Source organism: Cyprinus carpio, chromosome B25, assembly GCF_018340385.1.
Source record: "Cyprinus carpio isolate SPL01 chromosome B25, ASM1834038v1, whole genome shotgun sequence".
NCBI lineage: Eukaryota > Metazoa > Chordata > Actinopteri > Cypriniformes > Cyprinidae > Cyprinus > Cyprinus carpio.
Window position 1 is genome coordinate 623,023 of NC_056621.1, and position 9,906 is coordinate 632,928.

The 9,906-nt window shown below is 43.4% G+C and overlaps 1 pseudogene; it reads left to right on the forward strand.

The window, feature by feature from the left end:
- Positions 1-8,432: 8,432 nt before the first annotated feature.
- Positions 8,433-9,672, forward strand: LOC122142365 (annotated as a pseudogene).
- The last annotated feature ends 234 nt before the right edge of the window (positions 9,673-9,906 follow it).

The following is a 9,906-nucleotide window of genomic DNA, read 5'->3' on the forward strand; positions in this document are numbered from 1 at the left end:
AATGTCTTGGACACTCGACATCATCGACCGGCGGTGTAAGGCCCGGCTCCGAGGTGACCTGATGGAGTATCAGAGACTGAACCGCCAGCGCAATGTGGCTATAGCCGAGGATAGGGAGAAGTTTTGGCAAGCAGAAGCTAAACACCTATAGTCCGCAGCCAATAACAACAATATGAGCCGTGTCTTTAGTCTTCTGCACCAAGCCCGTAATGGCCCACGCGTCAAGACAGCCCTGGTGAAAGATTCTGATGGCAATCTTATAGCAACTGAAGCAAACTTCCTCAAACACTGGAAAGGGCACTTTAGCCTCCTTCTGCAGCACGGTACCTCCCTGGCTGATCCCATCTTATCGGCCGCTCATGCTGCAGCCCCTAATGCTGCCTGCAGTACAGACCAGGGATGTAGTGCAGGCTAAACACACGTAAACGCCGTTTACGCACCTCCCAACATTTGGAAATAGCGTTTACCCACCTCCACAGTGCGTTTATCCACCTCTAAATTGAGTTTATCCACCTCTAAATAGCCTACAGTTCCTAAGCCATTTTAAATTAAGCTTATGTGATTTTAGTTTCATATTGTTCATTATTAGTTTCATAGGTTGTTTGTTGTTAAACCTAAGACAAAGTCTTTCATATTGCGCTGCAACTGTCAGTGTTGACCAATTGCTTGCAGTGTTGCCAGTAGTAATGGGAAGTTTGGATCATTTTACTGACTCTGATCTTTCTGTCTCGTTCAGCAAAATGAACTAATCTTTTCTCTTTCCGTCTCTATGGGACTGACAGGAAGAATAAAAGACTCGGACCTCACCTGTCGATTCAGAACCCATATGTTGCATAATGCACATGTGCGGTCCACACAAAATGAACAAATCATTCTCTGAGACAACTTGGTAGTCCCGAGTCATCAAGTCAAGTCAAGTCAAGTCTGCTTTATTGTCAATTCTTCCACATGTACAGTACATACATACAGAGAATCGAAATTGCGTTACTCTCAGACCCCCGGTGCATACAGATAACACTAACAGTAGAGCCTAAAATCTAGATCAAATATAAAATATAAGATAAAACTATACAATAAGGGAATGTAAAAAAAAGACATAATAGAAAAAATAAAATAAAAATAAGGTTAAATAAAAGCAGCGCAAGGCACATGGCAGTTAGAGTGCAAACCAGTGAACAAACAGTGCAGATAAAAAGATTTTTAGTGCATAAAAAATAGCTTATTCAGTCTGATTAAAGTGACAAAGGGCTCAAGAGCAGTTATTTTATTTAAACTGACTGATGAGGTGGTAGAATGACGTCAGTTCCATGGTGAATGAGGTAGTGAGCAGACCAATACTGCACAAAGTGACTGGTGCATGTCATCGTATGTCACTTTGTGCATCGGAGGGGGGGGGGTGGAAGGATCTGGAGATGTGGGATCTGGAGGGGGGGGGGTTTCATAGTTCAGTGGTGCCTGGGGCAGAAGAGGGACGGGGGGGCAAGTTCGGGAGCGAGTTCAGCTTCCTGACAGCCTGATGGATGAGGCTGTCCTTCAGTCTGCTGGTCCTGGCCTGGAGACTCCGCAGTCTCCTCCCTGATGGCAGCAGACTGAAGAAGCTGTGTGACGGGTGAATGGGATCACCTGCAATGCAGAGGGCCTTGCGAGTGAGACGGGTTCCATAAATGTCCTGGAGGGAGGGGAGAGAGACACCAATGATCTTCTCAGCTGCTCTTACATTGCGTTGCAGAGTCTTCCGGCAGGACGCGTTGCAGGCGCCATACCACACAGTGATGCAGCTAGTCAGAATGCTCTCGATGGTGGCCTCTGTAGAAGGTGTACATGATGGGGGGGTGGGGCTCTGGCTCTCCTCAGTTTGCAGAGGAAGTAGAGACGCTGCTGTGATTTCTTGGGCAGTGCTGCAGTGTTGTCGGTCCAGGAGAGGTCCTCTGTGATGTGCACACCCAGGAACTTGGTGCTGCTGCCTCACTCTCTCCACAGTCGCACCATTGATGGTCAGAGGAACATGCTGAGTGTGCGCTCTCCTGAAGTCAACAACAATCTCCTTCGTCTTCTCCACGTTCAGAGAGAGATTGTTGTCACTGCACCACCCGGCCAGGCGGCTCACCTCGCTCCTGTAGTTTTGTCTCAATTTGGTTTCGAATGAGACCCACCACAGTCGTGTCATCCGCAAACTTAATGAAGAGGTTGGAGTTGTGTGACGGTGTGCAGTCGTGGGTCAGCAGAGTGAAGAGGAGGGGGCTCAGCACACATCCTTGGGGGGGGCCCCAGTGTTCAGTGTGATGGTGCTGGATGTGTTGCTGCCGACACGTACTGCCTGAGGTCTTCCAGTCAGAAAGTCCAACAGCCAGTTGCACAGCGAAGTGTTTGTGAATGAGCTGTTGAGGTATGATTGTGTTGAATGCTGAACTGAAGTCTATGAACAGCATTCTGACTTTTGAGTCTTTTTCTCTCTAGGTGTGTGAGTGCTGAGTGGAGGGTAGTTGAGATGGCATTGGTCGACGCCGGTTGGACCAATATGCAAACTGGAATGGGTCCAGGGAGGGGGGGAGGGGCAGACTTGATGTGGTGCATGACTAGCCGTTCGAAGCACTTCATGAGGATGGGAGTAAGTGCCATAGGACGGTAGTCATTGAAGCAGGATGGAGATGGCTTCTTCGGGATTGGAATGATGGTGGTAGCTTTGAAGCATGTGGGAACAACAGCCTGACTAAGTGAGATGTTGAAAATGTCTGTGAAGACATATTAAAATATCAAAATGAACGAATCTTTCATGAACGACATGCAACAGACTGCATCAAGATTCAAAAATGGATATCCGGCTTTAGAAGAAATTCATGATGATGGTGGTAGGTGACGTAGTAGGGTAGTAGTTGAAGGTGGGTGGGGTTGGATTCTAGTACTAAACTTCATGTTTTTGAAGTTAATTTGGGTTCACGGTAGATTCATGCCACTGACTTAAGTCACCCTCTACCTAGCTAGTTAATGTTATCACTAGCCGTTCACGGGTTTCGCGGGTACGGTAAACGTCCATTAATGATGATAATAATAATAATAATAATAATAATAATAATAATAATAATAATAATAATAATAATAATAACGTTCGTTATTTTGAATAGAAATCATCACTCATACAGCAGCCGTTCATCTTATCTCCGGTTTATTTGTGTTCGTATACATACAATATCCACGATCCGCCAGGGCTATATAGTCCAATGGTGCGCACATTTGGAGAAATAATAATTTTATGATATGTTTGTAAAATATTTCGTCATACAGAATAACATTTCTATTCATTTTGCACTGATTTATGCGATCTGAAGAGTTCAAACAGCTAACAGAGCTAGCGATTGCACTCATCTTATTGATTCGCGTCAGCTGTGACATCAGTGTGATATCAGTAGTTTGTAAAGCTGTCAATCCTCTCACGTGAACCACGTGACCAAAAGGATGTCCTTTTGCAATGACGCTGTCTGTGTCATTGCAGTCTGTCATTGATAAAATATATGAAAGCATCTTATCAGCCTTTTCTAAAACTTCTCCAAAGCCTCCCATGATATGGTCTTACAATTATAAAATGCATAATTTTAGAGATATCATCCTCAGATTTGAAATGAAGCATGACCACACTTGTAGCTACACTTTAGTTGTGGTTAGTGTGTAGTTGATATCTACATTCAAACAAAAATATTTTATACATTTAGTAAATATATTCTTAATATTTGTTTTTGTTTTGCTATCGCATTTAGACTGGGTACCTAAACATTGAATGCATACTAAATAATTTATTTTAATGGTTTGTCTGAAAGGCTTAGTCTATAGGCCTTATAATGTGACCAACTACTTCACAGGATGTGGGGTGTGCTAAGCTGTTTTTCTCTCCATTTTAACTTAATTTTACAGACAGAGGTGAGACAGACAATTATGCAGAGAGCCCAGAGAGAGGAGATATAGAGAGGAGAGAGATAGAGAGAGGAGATGAGGAAAGAGGAGGAAAAGAGGTAAGACAAACAGAGAATGAAGAAACAGAGACAGGACAATTTGAGGGAGAAGGAACAGAGAGAGGAGAAGCTGAGGATGAAGGAACAGAGAGAGGAGAAGCTGAGGATGAAGGAACAGAGAGAGGAGAAGCTGAGGATGAAGGAACAGAGAGAGGAGAAGCTGAGGATGAAGGAACAGAGAGAGGACAGACCGAGAGAAGATGCCACCCACACATTTGGACTGAAAAGCAACAGTCAGTTTAAAAAAGCTAACCCTTGGCTAATTGTCAATGATGATTTTCTTGGGTGTCGTACTTGCCAAACTGTCAAATGCCTTGGAGTGTTTAAAGAGACGGGCATGTCTCTCTCAAATGAATGGTCGCAGACAAAAGTTACATACTGCCACAATGGCAATCACCAATATCAGCTGTCATCCTTAAGGAGCAAAATCTACAAGCATGGGACATCAAAAAGTCACAAGGCAGCAGAAAATACAGTGAACAAAAAACACAATTGATGTTTCCATACAAAAACAAGTGAAGGAGGAAGCAGAGAAGACAGCCTCACTGTTTCGAACAGCATACATCCTAGCAAAGAACAACAGGCCATACACAGACCAAACAACTAACCGATTAATTGAGAAAATATTCAACAGATTAATCGACTATGAAAATAATCCCAAATCCCTAATCATTAAGTACAAGTGCATTGCATTGGAACCCCTGGATATAAGCCTCCCTCTCTATCTCTCTTAAAAAAATTTGTTCTCTCTGTTTTGTCATTTAGTAAACTTTATAGATTTCAACCCATATTATTCCTTCTTTAGTCTATTTAGCAAGAAATTAGATTAATGTATGAATTGAATAGTGATTGTGTGACCTATATGAGGGAACAACCAGTGATTGATTTGTGCGATCTATCAAATGATAGCCTATAGCGATGTCATCAGGATACACATACACCGGTAGGCAGTGGCCCACCTTACCGTGATCACGATGTGGTCACCCAGAATTTATAGTTTACCCCCACCTCTTTTTTTTAACCACTACACCTCTGGTACAGACCCTGTCACACCAGAGGAAGTCAGAGCCACTCTGGAAAAACTTAACAACAGGAAAGCCCCCAGCATCTGTGCAATAACCACCGAGATGTTAAAATCAGGTGGTGGTGAAAGCATCGTTGAGTGGCTTACCCACTTATTCAATGAGGTGTGGGAGACAGAGAGGCTTCCCAGTGACTGGACCAGAGGAGTCATCTTGCCCTTCTGAAAATGTAAGGGTGACAGGCTAGTCTGCGGCAACCACAGAGGCATTACCCTTCTCTCCATCCCCAGCAAGCTCTTTACCAGGATCTTGCTCACTCGTGCTCTCCCAGCCATCAGAAGCAGCTGCCGTCCCCAGCAGGCTGGCTTCATGCCTAACCGCTCCACAGAGACCAAATCTCCGCCGTTCGCTTGCTGATAGAGAAGACCTATGAATTCTGTAAAGATCGCCATCTTTACATCAGGTTCATAGATCTGAAGGCTGCCTTCGACACCATCCTCCACACTTCACTGTGGAGTATCCTACACGCCCTTGGAGCACCACCCAAGATCATTGACCTGTTCAAGTTGCTTTAAAGCAACGCACAGAGCTGTGTCCGCATTAACGGCAGAGATTCAGACTGGTTTTTCCCATCTCCAGTGGCGTTCGCCAGGGCTAAGTGGCTGCTCCTAACCTCTTCAACTGCATCATTGACCATCTGATGTCCAGGGTTTGTGAGCGGGTCCCCGGAGTGTCCTTCGGCAGTTACCACCAGACTGACTTGGAGTACGCTGATGACACCATCCTGCTCAGCAAGCCTACAGCCAGCTGAGAGACACTCTGGGCATATACAGTGAAGAGGCTGAGAAGCTTGGCCTCCAGGTGAGCTGGACGGAAACCAAGTTTCATGTATGTCGGTGACAGACCGCATCCACCTTCTCTGCGGCTTGGCAATGACATTGTAGAGCCTGTCAAGAACTTTGTGTATCTGGGATCCATAGTGACAGACAACGGGGACCTAAAACCAGGGATTACCCGCAGAAGAGCCCTGGCCGCGTCAACCCTGCAGTCTCTTTGGAAACCACTCTGCCGGGACCAGACCATCTCACGCAAGACGAAGCTCTGGATTTACAACTCAGCAGTACTCTCCATCCTGCTTTATGGCATGGAGACTTGGCCCTTAAATAAGACACTGGCTGCAAGATTAGATGGCTTTGATAGCAGGGCTCTCAGAACCGTCGAGAACATCAGGTGGCCCCAGCGGGTTTCCAATCAAGTGCTTAGAGCCCGCGCACGTGTCAGCCCAGAGCATCCTGCCTGGCTGTGCAACGTCGCACACGCTGGTTTGGCCATGTCCTCCGCCTCCCTCCTCACCATCTGACGAGAGCCATTCTCCAGTTTGATCCGAGGGCCACAGGCTGGAGACGACCACGAGGTAAACCCCGCACCCGATGGCTTGACATCCTTGCGGACGACCTCCAACAACATGGAGTTGCTGTGGAGGATGCAGAGCAGCTGGCACAAGACCGTCAGCACTGGAAACAACTGGTTCATCTGGTCGGCTCAACGCACAGGGATGGGACGCCCCCCCTACCCATCGCAGGAGCCAAAATAGAATAGAATAGTTTAGTGTGGGAGTAAGAAATATCAGTTAACATTGGCTTTTACCATTAATTGTAATAGTCCAGTGATATTTGATCCTTGTGATGGACTGGCCATCTGTAGACTCCAGTACAACCCTAGAACAAGTGGTGAGGATGGATGGATGTTCATATGCACGGGGAGTCTGAAATCATATGATTTCATCTCACCATCATCTTGGGATTGCATAAAGAGGAAAAAAAAAAGGAGAGAAGCTAAATCCTGTGGCAACATTTCCAATACATTTGGAGAAATCTACCTGCAAATCTAAATAATACAAACTAAAACATTAATAAAAAATGCATTCATGACATTATTGAATAAAAAACACTTTTATTCATGACATTTTACAATTTACACAAATGCATATAAATGCTAAAAGTTTTTGGCTTTGCATATAGATTTCTCCAAATGTCTTGGAGACATTGGCACAGGATTTAGCGTGTCTCTTTTTTTCTGTCTCTTCATGTAATCACTGTTGTATTTGATGATGGTGAGATCAGATCTCTGTGTGGTCCATACTGTGTTTTTGTGTTGGACTCCTTGTGAATACAGAAATCTGATTGGCTTAGGCCTGTTTGTTGCTGCGCGACATTATCTCCTGCCATTTTCTTCCCTGGAGAAGAGATGTTGTCAATGAGATATTATTCCTTTATTTATCCAGGAGAACAACAACAACAACAACAACAACAACAACAACAATAATAATAATAATAATAATTACAATTAATGGCAAAATCAAAGTTTGAACATGTTAAATATTTTCTTTTGGCAGACTAATGCAAAAGATTAAATAAAAAAACAAAAAACAAATCTAACATGCTGTCGTATCCAATAACCCATTAAATGTGGAATTTCTCATCCATGATCAGTTCTCACTTGGTAACTGTGAAAATGAACCAGGTAAACTAGAAATTCACTTTGATGATCTTCTCGTAGAAGGGATTCAGAGAAACTGGAACAAAGAAGTCATAAGGCAAAAGAAGAAGAAATGAATGGGAAAACAGGACAGAACCTCAACTGATGGAGCAACAGGAAATTGTTTTTAGAATAAGTAGAATGATTCAACTTCTGCAGAAACAGGAGGAGTTTTGAATAAGAAATTTTATGAGAATGCTGACGGAAAGGATTGAGTTTTGGTGAATTTTAATTTGGAGTTACAATCTCTCGCAAATGGTATCAGAGCTTTGAGATTGCAAACATCTGCCACAAACTACTTGGCACAAGCTGATTGGTTTCATGTTGCATATGCAGCTAATGAGCTTGCTGCTCTAACATTAAAATTGCTGGGTAGCATTCACTCGAACATTTCGCAGCACACACTTCTCTTCTGAGACCCACCCACATTCCCCCCAGCTACTAGTATTTACTATACTAGTATATTTCAGAATCTCTAGCTTTAGAATCTCTAGACGGATGTCTAAATTTTGTGAAATACTAGTAACTGATAGCTAATCAGAAATCATGGTGGACTACAGTGAATTTCCTTCATTTACAGATCATACATTCAACGGTAAGTACATCAGTTGATCGCGTGAGTGACATGATTTTCAGTTGTGATTTGCTGATGTGCTGAAAATGAAATCACCTTGCTCATTAGGTAGAAGACTGCAACAGATATCTATAACTCTGGTGATCTTTAGTTGTTATAGTGAGTAAGATCTGTAGTCAGATGGGTTTTGATATGCACTTAAGCCAGTAAATAAAAGATTGGTGTTGTGTTTTGTTACAGATTCTGGCCTCATGATGTATTTTAAATTTGACCAAAACCATGACTGGACTATAATATCACTTGAGTCACTGGATCTCTTACTTAAAAGGCTTGATTGTCACATGCGTCATGCCCTCGATCTACATCTTCTTCATCATCCTCGTTAGTCTGCCCCTGAACGGTTTGGCCATGGTGACGTTCACCTGTAGGATTCGAGAGAAGAAACCAGCTGTGATCTACATGTCTCATCTGGCGTGTGTGGACCTGCCTCTTCATCCTGCTGCTGCCTCTGAAGATCCACTACGATATTGAATGCTTCAAACTGGGTGTTCGGTGAGGCAGCCTGTCGTTTACTCAGTGCATCTTACTACGGCAACATGTACTGCCTCCGTACTGGCTGATGATGTGCATGAGTGTGGACAGGCTGCTGGTCGTGGTATTTCCCATCGCCTCTCTGAGCTGGAGGAGTGCAAGGAAAGCCACATGTGTTTTGTGTGGTGGTCTGGCTGCTGACGCTCGCTGGCATAGTACCACTTCTCATAATGAATCAGACAACTACGTATCAGAATCGCATCACCTGCTCTGACATTTGGGCAGACCCTTCAATAAAGTCATACCTCTTTGTGTTCTTCGTCCTTCTTTGCATCTACTTCGTCCTGCCGCTGGTTGTCATCTTAGTGAGCTACTCTATTATCATCTATGTGCTCTGTACTAAACATGATCACTCATCATCTTCCTCAGACACCCGAAGGAGGGCTGCAATAATGGCTTCTGCTGTGCTGACTGAGTTTTGTTGTGTGCTTTGTACCATCTAATGTCCTCCTGATGAACAACATTGTTAGCATAATCAAGGGTGGCAATGGGTGGGATACCTATCCACCTTACATGTTGGCTGCGTGTTTGGGAAGTGTTAAGTGTTTTTTTCTGGACCCTCTTCTGTACTACTACGGATCATCTCATTACAGAAAGCAGATCTGCTCTGTGTTTCGTTGGGTCAGAAAGGCAGAAAGAGATATCATACCATTAAACACAATCACACAAAATCTAAACGCATCTAAGCTGCCCTGTAAAACAAACAAATAGCCTAAATAAAAAGCAGATCTTACTCTGAAGTAAGTAAAAGTGTGAAAGAGAGATATCTATCTATCATGTCACGTCACCTATATCCCTGTCTCTCTATTAATAAATACATAAACACAATAACAATACCTGAATTATCATTCGACTGAAGCCATGTGAGCATTGATTTTACTGATGTCTTGGATCTACATTTGCATGGCTGTGATTTAAAACTGTCCTCTAGGTCGCGGTGTTTATCAATATTGTTTACCCAACATTGGCTAAATAAACCATACAACTTATGGTAGACAAATCTGTTGAATGTAGTCTTTTATTTTAATTTGGTTATTTTTTAACGTTATTAACACAATATATACCACTTGCAAACGTCTGCCACAAAACCTGAAAAAGGCTTAAAAGGCAGTAATGAGATATACATTCTGTTAGAGTTCTGCTCAACAGTTAAGACTGCCGTGTATGTATAATTTTT